The sequence below is a fragment of the Ostrinia furnacalis genome, unplaced genomic scaffold (assembly GCF_004193835.3).
Source record: "Ostrinia furnacalis isolate ACB-3 unplaced genomic scaffold, ASM419383v2 OfSCF0154, whole genome shotgun sequence".
Lineage (NCBI taxonomy): Eukaryota > Metazoa > Arthropoda > Insecta > Lepidoptera > Crambidae > Ostrinia > Ostrinia furnacalis.
Window position 1 is genome coordinate 77579 of NW_021130393.1, and position 15894 is coordinate 93472.

Here is a 15894-nt window from a genome sequence, read left to right on the forward strand (position 1 = left end):
AGCAGAGTGGCGCAGTGGAAGCGTGCTGGGCCCATAACCCAGAGGTCCGTGGATCGAAACCACGCTCTGCTAATGTCAAATATTTTGCCGTAACGATGATTTCTCATAAATATGAATTTTGATTTAGAAAATGTTGTTTTCATAGCGAAAAGTTTTTCCTTGCCTTTAACTTTATATAGACCGTCAATAATAATCTTAGAAATAGTTTTTTGGCAATAAGGTTTTTCTTTAGGACACCGATTTTATCAAAGAAATAATGAACAACAATAATAACAATTGTTATGTCCAATGGTGTCCGAATCGACATCCGAGGAATGCGCGTTTCAAATCAAATCAAATTCAAAATATTTTATTCAATTTTGACCACTAAGTAGTGGCACTTATGAACGTCAAATACAGGACTATTAAATTGTGGTGGACTCACTCGTAACACAAGCATATTTATCTTACCACGAAGGGTTAAGGGTACAAAAAAATGGTCTGTGAACCACGCGCCAGTATGATCGGCCGCAAAAATGTTGCCCTGCGTTAAAAAGCCGCTACACTTCACACTGAATAAAATGTAAACCACTACGAGCCACACCTCCAATGATTGATGCAGTTCCTTTGGCTCCCCCAACACCAATTTATAGCCACTATAGGAATTAACTGGCATGAAGCGTGGCGCGGAGCCGTTTGTCTTCGGCGCTTCCTTGTTCATTCAATTAGTGAAGAAATTATTGAAAATATACAAGAAAATAGTGCACTTCTGTGAGGAATCGACTGCGTTGGCTCGTGTAGATTCAAAGTAGGACACTGATAATAACGGTTTCATTAGAGTCCTGTAAATAATAGAAGGAAGTTTTTCCTTGCACTATTTTCGAAATTAATTAAATTAAGAGTAATAATAATCAAGTTAAAACATAGTTTTCCTTTAAATCTTGTTAGAAATCGGCTGCGACACACGTAAGGACCTATACAATAAAACTCGTGAGCTCTGTCTTATTAAATCTATTAAAGAACCAAAAAAATAGTTACTCAATTTCTTTAATATCTAAAAGAAAAAGTTGAGAACCTAAACAAACATTACGCCATTCATAAAACTTCTATTGTGCTTTCAAGTAAGTAATCAAAATAAAGAATATTTTGAATTTCATTAAGAAGCGGCAGAAACTTCGGGGGAAAGTATTTTGGGCACAATTGAGGAGGGTGAGAGTCTTTCATAAACTTTACTTTTACATAATTATTACACGATCTCAATTTGCTGAGACTTTCCCGTGTAAAGCCCGTGAGATTTTTATACATTTTCGGTATTTTTTGTTTCATTAAAAAAAATGTAGGATTAGTTAAAGTAGTACATACTAAGTAAGTTAGTTAGTTCATTCATTTTTGGCACATGATCGCACTTACCGTAAACGAACTAAATTCGCTGACAGCCCGATGGATTAGCAAGCTGAAGTGGCAGTGGGCAGGGCACATAGTACGCAGAACTGACGGCCGATTGGGCAGCAAGGTTCTGGAATGGAGGCCGCGTACCGGAAAACGCAGCGTTGGACGTCCACCCACAAGGTGGACCGACGACCTGATAAAGGTAGCAGGAAGGCGCTGGATGCAGGCCGCTACCAACCGTGCGATGTGGAAGTCATTGGGGGAGGCCTATGTTCAGCAGTGGACGTCCTATGGCTGAAATGATGATGATAATCGCACTTATTAGAACAATACATAAATATATTACTGTCTCTGTATAAACTCACGTTGGATTGGCCATCAAAATATTTAGATCCAGATAGATTATACGAATTATCTTGATTAATGTATAAACAGTTCAAACACAGACTGATGTATGTACTCTTACAACTACATTTCACTGTGGTTTATTTTCCCATTTAAACCTAAATTATTGTCGAATATCACCCACCCAAATTGTACCAAATACCATGTATAAAGTTCCAACCGAAAACTGTTTGCTCAATGACCGAAACTCACAAAATAATTTAGTTAAATACGACAATACGGCAATACGATATTTATCAAGGCAAAGTTCAGGCTAAAACTCTGAACACAGTGCGAATAAACATACCTTGAACTAGACGCACATCAAGTTAGCAAATTGAATTTAAAGTCGTGCTTGCTCAATACACGCCAAATCCGAATTTTGGAGCATGGGTACACGCGTAATTTAGGATAGAGCAAATAGGCACAGAGACGTCGCTGTGTTTTAAATTAGGCGTCATTAGAAATGTTGCCTAAATTTCACTTTTTTAGCAACAACAAGGGAAGCTCTTGGTCTGCATCTCATCTGGTGATGATCAAGCTAAAAGTGGATGCAAGCTTCATCCGAAATCATTAAACCACAAAGAATTATAACTATCTTACCTCCAGTTGCAGGTAAGTAGTTGCCGTTAACATTGTTGTACAAAATTATGAACTTGTAATCAAAATTATATTCTTGTATGTATTACTGTATACTATAAATAGATTCTGCTGCCTCTGATTTTTCATTTTGTTTTGTTGAAATAATCCGTAACATGGAAAATGTTGGACAGCATTCTGTCAATAGTTTCGGCTTTTAGCTTGACCACGACTGGATTAGGACAAGCGACGAATCTAATGATCCATGAATGAAGGGGGTTAGACTTGACTGGAAATCCAAATACAGTCTACGAAAGATAGAAAGACAAAGAAAATAAACACTTTTTCATCGAATTGATATTAAGACCTAGAATACTAAGTACAAAGTGTAAGGGCGATTAGGTTTAGGGTCGATTCCCAAGTGGATCTGTCACCCGTTCATCAACATTATTCTCTGTTTGCAACGACTAAATCGTCTGTAATTATAATAATCTATGACCGCGAAGTTTGGTTCTAAATGAACATCAAATCAATATAACGAACATTGAAGCGTAAAACCAAACTTGTACTTGCTTAATAACAGGAATACATATCCTCCTAACTTGGAATGGTAATTGGATTTCGCCTCGAAGATTTGGAATTCTCCTATGAGCTCTACGTGGCTTGGAAGATAGGTATATCCGTAATATTATATGCGAAAGTCTGTTTGTTACCTTTACACCCTTAAACCAATTTAAATGGGTATAGTTTTAGACCCAGAAAAAACATTGAATAGTTTTTAACTCGATTTTTGAGAGGAACACGCGCACAATAATTAAGNACGAAGTATAATCTTTCTGTGACAGATCAAAAACGAGAGCGACGCAGGCAAAAGCTAGTAAATTTAATTATGCAGAACCGTATAACTTGCAAGCAAAGCCATAGGCAAAAGCTAGTACAGGATAAATTTCGAATAGTGTAACTTTAACGTCTAACAAGTGCATAGTGAAAGAGTGGAATGCTCTTTTCTCGACTGTAAAAGACAAGAATTTATAGGTAATTACTGAACAACGTCTCTATCTAAGGTTTATACAGATTAAGAACGCAGTCCGAGCAGGATGGGAATTCTTTTGACCCGAGGGACAAAGTAAGTACTTATTAAAGAGTTGCAAGAGTTTTTGTTGTACCTTTTAGGAAATCTTACTCATTTTACACAAAACAGGTAATGGACCTATGAGCACGGTACGTGCACATAAAGTATGGCAAATTAATTTTTCAGGTTTCAGGATTACAGGTTTCATGTACCATGTACTTAATTGTAAAATCAACACTGCATTTAAGGAAGGTGAAGGTGCGGTTATGTCATTCCAGACGCCCAGGAATGGCGTTTTATAGTCTGACAACAGATTTGATATAGCTCAAATGATACAAAATTTCAAAATGACTCTGCCACGTGGCGAATGGCGTTAACTGCCTTTTTCGTAAACCATTACAAAATTTTCGCCAAAATTACCGTTTTAATCTAAATCGCCGCAATTTACTAGCTAATAGCGAATTCGGAGCAGCGGGTGATCAAATTGGAGGTAATGCGGTGTTACTTCCTATTAATTTTATTGGCGCGATAAAATAATAATAATTCAGCGCGATGGCATGACCAGAAATAATATCTACGGGCATAAAACAAAGGGAAAGTAATGACCATCCATTCTTTTAGCAATATTGGGGAATTTTGCGAGGTGTGGCCCCTAAATAGGGAGTCGTGCCCGGAATTTTCTTCGCATCGGAATGATTAGTCTACAATTTCATTTTTAATCAACTGAAGTAGAAGCAGTTGGCGCTTCAAGTCGAGGGCCCTTGGTTTTGCGTAAATTAAGCTCGTCGTGGATTAGTCTTTCCCCAAAGGTTGGGCTTTATGTTGAAATAATGATTTCGCGGGAACAGTGCTGTGTTTGAGGGAAAGTTTGAAGGATGATTTTGGACAATATTGGACATGTAACTTATGAGTGGTTGGAGAATTTGTTTATCAAGCAGATCTTGCTGTAAGTAGTTTGTATGCAAAGTTACACTCATGAAAATTATTTTAAATTAATTTATTTCACGACTAATTTCAATCAATTTATCACAGTGGGATAGGTACTCGTTATGACAATAATAAAACCTAAAGAAAGAATATGTAAAAGTATGTACGCTGTATGTAAGAAAACTAATTTCTTCTCAAAGCATTTTGAAGCTACGCTATCAACTAGTTGTTCACTATTTTAAGTTAACCTTAACACTTGTCTAGGTTCGCAACCAACACGGGAAAAACATTAAACAATTAGAAAGTAAGAGAAAGTACAAAGTTTTCATTCAGTAGTGTTAGCAGTTGTAGAGCCAATAACAGGGCGCCGCCCAGCGACGCTTAACGTTTGCTATTATCCGCCCCAGGTGTTGTTAATACGGACCGCTGGAATGTTAATCTTATTTAACACAGAAATCTACTTGATTTACACTTTATTTGTGTCTCCACGTATGTCTTTCACATTATTTTCAAAGAATTTGGAGAAAGTAATTAAAATGTAGGTAAGCTGTAGGTACCTAACATGACATAAAAAAGCATTGACTGTGACATTTTATGTCTTTGAAATCCTACTTAATATTATGATGTCTGGATGTTTGTTACTCTTTGACGCAAAAACTATTGAACGGATTTTGATGAAACTTTACTGTATTATTGTTTATAATCCACAATCTTATAGACACAATGGCTATAAGTAGGTAATTTATGACGAACTGTGACAAACTAAATTTCACGCCGGTGAAACCGCGGGCAAAAGCTAGTAGGTGATATTTTCCACTAAGTAGGTAAATATTATTCTGTAGAACTAGCGATTGTACTCATGCCCCACTCCCCAAACATTCACATAATACTATAAAGCCCTAGATTGGTGTAACCCGAATATTAACTACACGTTTGAAATGTGTAAATATTTAAATGGGACAAAGCTTTCGCATCCCAGTGCCATACCTCACAGCGTACTTGTACTCAGAATCTCTAAATGATGAAATAACTAAATAGTATATTATGTGTTGGTCTCTAAAACATCACATGGATTGAAACGTTTAAAAAAATCCCCTACAAAAAAGGTCCACTGGAAGCTTCGCTAACACATTTTGCAATATCTCAAAAGAACTTTAATAAGTCAGATAGAACTTTCGCATTCATAGTGTAACCCACTAGCGGCGCCAATAACTCAACGCGCCAATAACTGGGCGCCGCCCAGCGACACCTAACGCGTGTTATTGGCCGCCCCAGGTGTTGTTAATACGGATCGCTGGAAGGTTATCCGGATTTTACAATGGTATATACTCGACACTCGTATTACGCGATGTTGGTGATTATGGTTTCTTTTACATTTATCGAAGTATTTTTTATTGAAATAGGTTGATAAAACTAAAATTTTAAGATTGTGTATTTTATTTTGTAAATTGAAGCTCTCTATAGCCATGTTTGAACTCAATTCATATTTCAAATAATGTTAGTACTTAGATAAAGTATTTTGATTTCGTATTTTTTGTCATTTTGTCTAGAAACACTCAAAACGCTTAAGTGAATATTTTTATTTTTATTATTTCAAAACAGAAAATTACTATTTCAGCCATGTAAAATATTAAACTTAAACAGTTTTTTGAAGTGGTCGATTTAGTCATAAGTTAAAGGAAAATAGTGCTCAAATCCAGAGTGAGGCTAATCTCAGATTAAATAAAGTAACAAGTGGATCCTAAGCTCTCCAATTCCAAATGTCAGCATACGAGCAAATAAGTTTCTATTGTCGCATTTTCAGCAAGATTAAATTATGGGACGAAAAAATTGTTTCCGCCTGAAATCGGGGCTTAGCCTGAATAGTGACGTTTATCCACAACACGAGCGACCTGAAACTAAAAACTGCACCAAAAAAGACAGTTTTAATTATAATCTGGAATGTGAGTAAAAAAGATTTCGAGGGGAGTCTAAATTTAACAAAATCTGATGCTAAACTCGGCGTGGTCTTTTTTCTGACAGAATGAAAAGAAATAATTAAGAGGGGAGACGGAGCGGAGTGGAACGAGTGTAATAAACCATTCGCAGCTGACTGAAGTGACGAGCTTCGGTATGAGGGCCATATATAAAGTGGACTCGGGAATTTTTAACTTTGCACTAATGACTTAAAACACCTGTGACATGGCTCGGATTGTTAAGATTTTTTACAGTTCCGACGTGGGCGTGAATTACAGTCATCCTTCAGGTTTTCAGCGGTTCGGGGGAATGGAGAGTGATTTATGGTCTTACATGTAACATGAATCTTGAGACTGGATCCCAATATGGGTTGTGTCTCACACCTGCTACGATTACGAGTGGCGTAAAAAGGAACTGTTTTAAGGAATTTAAGAAAAAAAGCAGCTTGTTTTGAACTCAGCGTAGAAATGGTGTAAAGCAAACATACGAGTACATAAGCCTGTATTCACAAACGATGCTTGCTTAAGTGAAGCAGCAAATCGAATGCACAGTATTGAATAGAGATCTGTGATTGGTTCGTGTGTCACCACGTGCGTCCACGCGCACTGTGAGACCTCATAGTAATGTTTGTGAATACGGGCGTTAAATTGTTGTCGTGTGTTTTCTTTTTAAATATTTCCTAATACGTAGTGACATCGATGATGGTAGTTATTTAAAAAACTACTCGTAAGTTCGTAACACTTTTTCAGTGGCTATCCCGTTCAAGTGTAGTAGATATAAGTAGTGTGTAGTAGTAGTAGTAAGTGAATAGTTTTTTATATGCCTAATTTTCATGAATTCATACGAAACGTACGATAGTAGTATAGGTACTTAGGTATCTTATGTCTATTCAAAATAACAAGACGAATACAAAAGCGAAATGAATCCCACAGATATTCCGAATCAAAAACACAGTGAGTGCTCTCGCCAAACTGCTGGGGCGTCGAGAATTTCATTTCCAAAACGCTTCCATTACCAGCCATTTAACTTTGGCAGTTAAACTTGGATGAAGTAAAATTAGGGCCGGTTTCGTCTTCCACTGTTCGGATAGCGTTACCTGTAAACTATTAGTACTAAGTTTTGGGTAGGCCAAGTAGGTATTGTAACAAGGTCTAATTATATGTATAACAGCTGGGTAACTTTATTGACCACTAGCGGCCGCCCGCGACTTCGTATGCGTGGATCCCGTTTTATCCCCTTAGAGGTGGAGTTTCTTAAAATCCTTTCTTAGCGGATGCCTACGTCATAACATCTACCTGCATGCCAAATTTCAGCCCGATCCGTCCAGTGGTTTGGGCTGTGCGTTGATAGATCACTATGTCAGTCAGTCAGTCACCTTTGAGTTATGTATGTATATTAAATAATGGTGGACAAAATGTCTGGAAATAGTAAAGAATCACTTGTTGCTTTTTAGTCACTTCTAGTGTCTAAATGTATACAGTTTCAAATTAAATAATATTGTATTAAGTTCTTACACACTTTCATAATTTATGTTATTTCACATGTTACAAAATCAAGATATTAGATTAAAATATGAAAGGTAATACAGTAATATTTCTTTGTACGTTGATACTCGTAGAGTTCTTAAGCACCTACTTATTTGCGCTTATGCTCGGATCCATTACATTTGTTATTTAATCGCAACCTTCTTCTACTACAAAAATTATATGAGTGCACTTACAACAAAGTTGGACTATGTAGTTCATATGTTGCCGAGATAAGGAATAACTAGGTACTACACTCAGGTTTATTGAAGAAGGAAATCTTTTTAAAATCCACACAAAGTTAAATAAATTATTATTTACCTAATGCTGAAAGCATTAATGCAGTTTAAATAAGATCTAGAACAAGCATAAACAATGGCATGGACTATGGCATTAAGTTCGCCTCATGTTCGTTTCGTGTGGCATTAAAGATTAAATAAACTAACTAAAAATTCGGCAATTAGAATTGATTTTATTAAATAATTTTATCTATTTCATAAAAAAATATCTGTTATAAACAGCACCTAGTTGACAAGTTTTTTCTTAACAAAGCTAAATTCTTTTAGCGGACTGTACAAGTGCTACAAAGTTATTAGTTCTCGAAGGATCTTTAAAACAACTAATAGCCGCGGCTGATCGCGCTCGTTAATTTGCGGCTTAAGACTTCTGGATTGTAATCTATTTGGAGCTCTTTAACTGCAATTGAATCTGAGAGGAGCTTTTTGTTAGCGTGAAGCACTCTGTGAAATCACCTTGAAGTCAAAGAAGAGTTTGCCTTTTTGTAATGATTATTTCCATCGATTCTTTTCCGAGAATAAAGAACTTCTTCCCCTTCAGCTTATAAAAAAGAATATTAGTTATATCAATCACCGGTAAGTGTACATTGTAAACAATTTCACTTACCTATGCAGTAGTCTTTACACAAAGTCTTTCTTAATCGTAATGACTTCAAGATAACCTCTACGTCACACCAATCATAATGAGGTCATCCGTATATCGGGTAGTTCATATTATACTGCGTTAATTACACTAACGTCCGTATTCACAAACATTACTATGAGGTCGTACAGTGCGCGTGGACGCACAGGGTGACACACTAACCAATCACAGAGCTCTATTCAACGCTGTGCGTTCGATTTGCTGCTTCACTTAAGCAAGCATCGTTTGTGAATAGTGTAAAAAGATAGAATCAGGTATAAACAATTTCACTTACGCAGTAGTCTTTAAATAAAGTCTTTCATATTCGTAATGACTTCAAGATAACCTCCACGTCACACCAATCGTAATGAGGTCATCCTTCTATCTGATAACTCACTTCATGTTTCGCTAATTCCCACATAGTTACTAACTCTTCTCTCATCATCCATAAGGTATCCAAAACAAGGAGACTTTACTAAAAAAAAACACTTTTTACTCGACTGCGCCAGAAGGAGGGTTATGTTTTTTTTTAAACTTCATCTTGTCTAATCGTTCGTACAAGATCATTTTAAAACAAGGAGACCTTACATATTTTTTTTTTTCTATAAATAGAGAATGCTGCATTCTATACCCAAGTCCCACAAGAATGCAGAAGTTTTTCAAACAACTAATCTCTGCGGCTAATCGAAATCGGTAATTTACCGGCTCCAGCAAGAACTGCTCCAGTTTCAATTTATATCCTGGATGGTAACAACCCAGTCTTTCTAAAGGCGATTTTAAGTAAAAATTGCCGCTTAGTTTTTATACCATTTTGTTGGCAGCAAATAAATGTTTTTTCTTTCTTTCTTTCTTTCTTTCAAATTAATGTTCACTAGAAAAATTTCAAACAAATTAATGAAAATAAAAAGTTAAAAATATTTGCACTATAAGTAGTAATTAAAGTTCCAATTTTCGTAAATTAGAAACTATTTAGTAGTATGGGGAGGAAAATACAAATCGCTTGTGGATTAATTAATATGTTGGGAAGCTGTTCAACTCGTAAGCTGACGATTTGAAATAATTCGAATTCTGTGAGTTTTATGTTGCCAGTAGATTTTGATTCAGTTTCAGTTATAAAATAATATTCAAAGTATAATGTTAGCAGTACACAAAAAGTAGTTTACCTACCATCTTTTCCTTATAAATTTTCTTCCAACTTGTTCTATCACCTATCCTACTTCCTACTTCCTACTAATCCTACTTCCTACTAATATTATAAATGCGAAAGTTTAGATGTCTGGATGTCATGATGTCTGGATGTTTGTTACTCTTTCACGCAAAAAACTACGGAACGGATTTTAATGAAACTTTACAGTATTATTGTTTACTAGCTTTCCGCCCGCGGCTTCGCGCGCGTGGACTACATTATCTACATATTTTACGGAACCCTATTTTTTTCCAAAATAAAATTTAGCCTATGTTACTCGTGGATAATGTAGCTTTCGAATGGTGAAAGAATTTTAAAAAACGGTCCAGTAGTTTTTGAGCCTATTCATTACAACCAAACAAACAAACAAAGTTTTCCTCTTTATAATATTAGTGTAGATAGCTCAGAATAACAGATTATTATAAGCTATAATTTATGACGATCTGTGACTAATTAAATTTCACGCGGGTGAAGCCGCGGGCAAAAGCTAGTATCTTAATAAGTATCACATTACTTTATACTCAACAATATAATTACGCTTTAAAGGCTTTTATAAAGAAACCACAGGCTAATGCAATCCTGACACCGCGCCATGTTTTTCTTGTGTTTTATGGAACAAAAGGGTTGTTCTCGTATCAGATATCATTGACATTGACGCGGGTACAATGCTGCACGGATCTATTACAAATACATTCACGGGATATACAGTAAATCAAGGTAATAACGGGGAAGGACGTGCGGTGATCATACATAATATTTACCTACTTACCGACTGATTTTCCTTGTGAAAACTTACTCGTTGTACTAGTATTTTTTTTTTTATTTGTTACTTTACTGCTTTGGCTTTTTCTTTGAGGAGCCGTCGTTGTGATAGAGCCATAATAATATTATGATTTCTTTTTTCTTAACCTTTAACCAGTGACACGTAGTCTCACAGGCGTCTCATATTTTTCAAATTCTTAGAATTGACCACTTCCCCTCGCTTGCAGCGACCCAGCGTCTTAGTAGCTTTTGTTTTAGTGCTAAAACGACCACAGAAGAAGGCAGACGTGTTATCGGTTGTTTTGCACGTAAGTTATACGAATTAGAAAATCGATAGTAGCCTGTGAGGATACATATGTCCCTAGTTGTCATACAGAAACTTTTACACTCTACTTTTTATTTTAAGTGCAAAATGGCAGAAAAGACTAGGAAATGATAACTCCAGCCTACGAATTCATCAAAGAATAAAATATTACGAACGGTCAGTCAATCGTTTGAACACCTTTTGAACCTCGTCAAGGTTCAAACGATGGACCGTCTGTTCCATCCTGAAACAAGTCAAGCCAAGCAAAGGGCATGCAGTATTTGTCTGCCTAAACTACACAAAATGACAGTGTACACAGCGNCTTTCGGCTTCAAATCGGTAACCCGAAAATTCTGGGGGACACCAGACCATTCTGGGGTGCCTTAGCCCCCCGCAATATGAACATCCAACTTAGGTCTTATGAGGGGTGAGGAGGGGGGGAAGGGGTTGCCCCGGGTGCCAAGCCATGCTACGCCGCCACATTTACACTTGTGTTGGGGTGTTGCAATCCCATATGTTTGCAATGTTCTCGCCTTTTCTGCAAAAATTGCCATTGATTTTATGCCAAATTGAACAGGTGTCAGAATTTTTATTTTTAGTTTTCAGGAGTGGCTTTTATGTTTTTTCGGTTTCTGTATTATTAGATTTTTAGTAAAAAGTATTAAATTTGACATAGAATTTATAATAAAGTCTATTAAAATGCTAAAATAGGACCTCATATCAATTTAGGCTGAAAATTACCACTAATTGGTAATTATAGTTTTTTTCTATGTAATTATAAAAAAAATGATTGAATTCATTTACATTTGTTTTATTGACATGCCAATAGTTAAATACAAATACAATTTTAAAGTAATCCACATGCAATTTTGTCAATTTTTGATTTCGAAGTAGTAGCCTGTGAGACGTCATGTCCCTTATAGTGTTATAAAATAGTCATGTCACTGGTTAAAGGTTAAACTTGACATTGTCTTTTCGACTTAGGTGACATTTCATCCGAGGAAATCTCATCCGCGGATGAGTGGTCTCTCTTTCAAATGTGTTAGGTGTCGAATTCAACCCCTTCTTACCAATTTAAACGCGAGATGAATACTGGTTTATGATATTTCCATTCTAAATGTGAATGTTAAACTAGTGATTAACGTGATTTTAACTAATTAAGAGGGAAGGTCTTACACATTCGGTAAAGATGAGCAATTTTTTAAAAATTTAATGCCAATACAGAGCCAATTTAATGGCACAAGTTTTATTAAACCTTTACTAAAACTTTATTACTCTTCAAAGGCCACCGACTATAAAATGCCTTGAAAAATCAAATAAGCTTTGTTAGTATCTATCAGATTTTTAGACTCAAAAATCAAAGTTGAAAATGGAACTGCATTTGCGATCTCAAAGACTTGTCTCCATTGCATCGGAATATCGAATAAAAATGTCTCCGACTTCCAACGGTTCCAGAACTGATTCGATTGAGATATTTGAAGTGGCAGACAATATGATTTGGGTACCTACTTCGACATTAACAATTTTTAAATGTCAAGGGTGATTGTTGAAATCTGCTATTACTGTGGAGTAAAACATCCTTTTCATCGATATTTTAAGATGACCAATATACTATTCTAGCGACCGCCCTCCGACTTCTTACGCGTGACCCCGTTTTACCCCCTTAGGGGGAGAGTTTCGTAAAATCTGTTCTTAGCGGATGTCTACACCCTACAAGGAACCTGCCTGCCAAATTTCATGTTTGTAGGTGTTATAGTTTCTGATATTTTGGTGAAGTGGTATGTCGCGTTTATTTGTATTATACATTTGTCATTTTATTATGTAATCCAGTAATTAATATAAATAAATCTTCGTATCGTAAATTATCTAAAATATAACAGCATTTTTACGTAGTTCGACTTTGAATACTTCTTCACAAAATAAGTCTGAATTTTGCTGTACGTACTACAACTATCTACGGGTATTCTATCTATTAAATAAATTACTAAGACAACATCCCACGTAATTAAAGGGTGTAAATTGTTCCCTAAATATACCTAAATGTAACTTCCTTTGTAGTTTTGTTTCGGGGTGTCCCTGTAGGGCCGCCTTAGTAATGGGTCAGGCAGTTTTACCATAGTAAGAAGGGTAAATTAAACAATAAGTCTTAATATCATGTGTCTGTAGACAATTAACTATTCGTTTCCAAATACGCTTTGATAAAGTTTCCTAAGTATACTAACTTACCTACTATAAGAGATATCCAAGCGTAGGCCACGATATAATTTTATCTAGACTTATAATCGAGTTTACACGATAAGCATTTATCGTCTTCGACGTCATCGTTTCAGCCATATGACGTCCACAGCTGGACAAAGGCCTCCCCCAAGGATTTCCATAACGACCGGTCCTGTGCTGCCCGCATCTAGGTTCTTCCCGTGACCTTCACCAGAAGATTGCAGGCAGAAAATCGAATGTTTCAAATCCATTTGCATGCAAATATTTTCATAGTTTTAAGTAATACCGAATTCTGTAGATAGCCCGACCACTTATTAACACTGCTGCGTAAGGTCAAGTATTTCAGAAATTGCTTGATTGTCAAAAATTCGGTCGCAGCAGTGTACCTACATCAAAGACGGATGATGTTGATGAAGAATGAAGAACAATTTCGTAAGCGAAATAGTAGTTGTATCTCTCAACACTCTTCGAAGATCTCAACAAACTTACAAATCCTATATATTCAATTCATTGAGACTTCAACGTGTCAGTATCAATTTAGACTGCCGTATTAAGGAATCAGAAAAAGCGGCCATTATATTTACATACACTTTGTATTCCGGAGTCGAACTGACCGCTCTTCGCCGTGTTAAATTGAACTTTCCATACAAGTCTTTTACAAGAATGCACGTAAAATATCCGTACAATTTATGTTATTGCATGTGATTTCAATTTTGCAGACGATTTGCAGTCTACTTCGCCGGTTCATTCATCACAACATTACATTTCTTTGGAGGTTTCACGAGTAGCTTTGATAAAGCGAAAATTGATTTATGGTAAGGTTTGTCTGTCAATAAAGGTTAACATTTCTTTACTCGTCGTCAAAGAAAAAGTCGTTTTGTAATAAGAATTTAATGAAAACTCATTTATGTTCAAACATTTTTGCGCTTTTTTTAGGTTTGAAAAATAAAATAAAACTTTGGGTGGTTTTTTTCTAGGATACATAAACAAAAATTTAGAAAATTTACATCATCTGTAACAACATAATTGTGTCACAGTTACCCCTAAGAACACACTGTTTTTAAGATGAAATAATTGAAATCAAACAGACAAAATCTTTTAAATTACTGAAATTAAACACCCAAGAACACTGAAAAATTCTAAATACTGATACATGAACCTTACAGAAGCGAAATTATGAACTAAAATGACTCCGGTCGTGCGCAGTGACTCCGTTGAATTATTTATAAAATTTTTAAAATTTTTGGTGAAAAATATTTTTGTGCGCCGTTGTGATTTGAACCTGGTGCCTGCTGTGTGGTGGGTGATTCTCGCGCGATTCAGCCACCGGAGCGATAACTCGACACGTCGAAATTGGCCGTAGCATTTGGCTTCCTGCTACGAACTCATACGCAATGCCTAATCTACCACTAACGAAAATTTAATAAAAAAATTAACATAATGAAAACCATTTCTTTTTCTTTTGCTTTCAATATTCCACACGTTTCTACATAACCTGTTAATATGTCCTCTCCCCTCTCGGACACCGCGGTGAGCGGTCGTGCGCAGTGACTCCGTTGAATTATTTATAAAATTTTTAAAATTTTTGGTGAAAAATATTTTTGTGCGCCGTTGTGATTTGAACCTGGTGCCTGCTGCGTGGTGGGTGATTCTCGCGCGATTCAGCCACCGGAGCGATAACTCGACACGTCGAAATTGGCCGTAGCATTTGGCTTCCTGCTACGGTATAGCTACGACAGGCGACTACGCTACGAGACTACGACCGCTAGCTGTGTGCTACGAGCAGTTCCAACGTAACTCACTTTGCATTATAGAACTCATACGCAATGCCTAATCTACCTCGCTCGCCGCCGGCCGCGGCCGCGGCTGCGGCACTTAACAAGTCACATAGCGCGTCTGACTCCGACGTCGCCAGAGCGACTAGTATGGCATTTGAAGATGTAAACGTCACGCAGAGGGAAAGTAAGCGGCGGCGATTGTCGGACACAGAAAAGGAATCAGAAAGAGATGTCTTTCGAAATATCATTCGAGAGGAAATACACGACATGCTTCAGTCTTTTCAGAATCAACAAAATACACGCTTAGATGCCCTAGAGAAGCATATCACAGATTTAAAGACACAAGAATGCGAGATCAAGAAAATAAATCCTACTCTTCTAGAATTGAAAAATACGAATTCCAACATTGAGAGCACAATATCGTTCCTAGCGTCGCAGAATGAAGACCTCAAGAAAAAGCTGGAGCAAATGGAAGCCGAGAGCAGAAAGGACAAGGAATACATAGGTGTCTTGGAACAAAGAATTGAAGATCTTCAGCGGGAGGGACGAAAGGCCAACCTCGAAATTAAGAATGTTCCCAAAATGACCGATGAATCTAGACAAACGCTGATAGGAATGGTGACCACGCTATCAGAAACTGTAGGATACAAACTTAATGAGGGACATATTAAGGATATCTACAGAGTGAAGGGAAAAAAGGGTTTAAAAGCCGATACACCTGTTATAGTTGAAACCTCGTCTGCTATCATTAAGACGGAGCTTCTGACAAGGTGTAAGGCATATAATAGAAGAACAAAAGAAAAGCTCTGTGCAAAACATCTTGGCCTTAAGAAGAATGAAGACACCCCCATCTTTGTGTCTGAGCAGCTGACCGCCAAGGCTGCCCGGTTATTCTTTTTGGCGCGAGAACTTGCCAAAAA

At 36.7% G+C, this 15894-nt stretch overlaps 1 non-coding gene across 1 annotated transcript; it reads left to right on the forward strand.

The window, feature by feature from the left end:
* TRNAM-CAU (transfer RNA methionine (anticodon CAU)) lies at positions 1–72 on the forward strand. Its single transcript has one exon. It is a non-coding gene; the product is annotated as a tRNA-Met (tRNA).
* Positions 73–15894: the final 15822 nt, after the last annotated feature.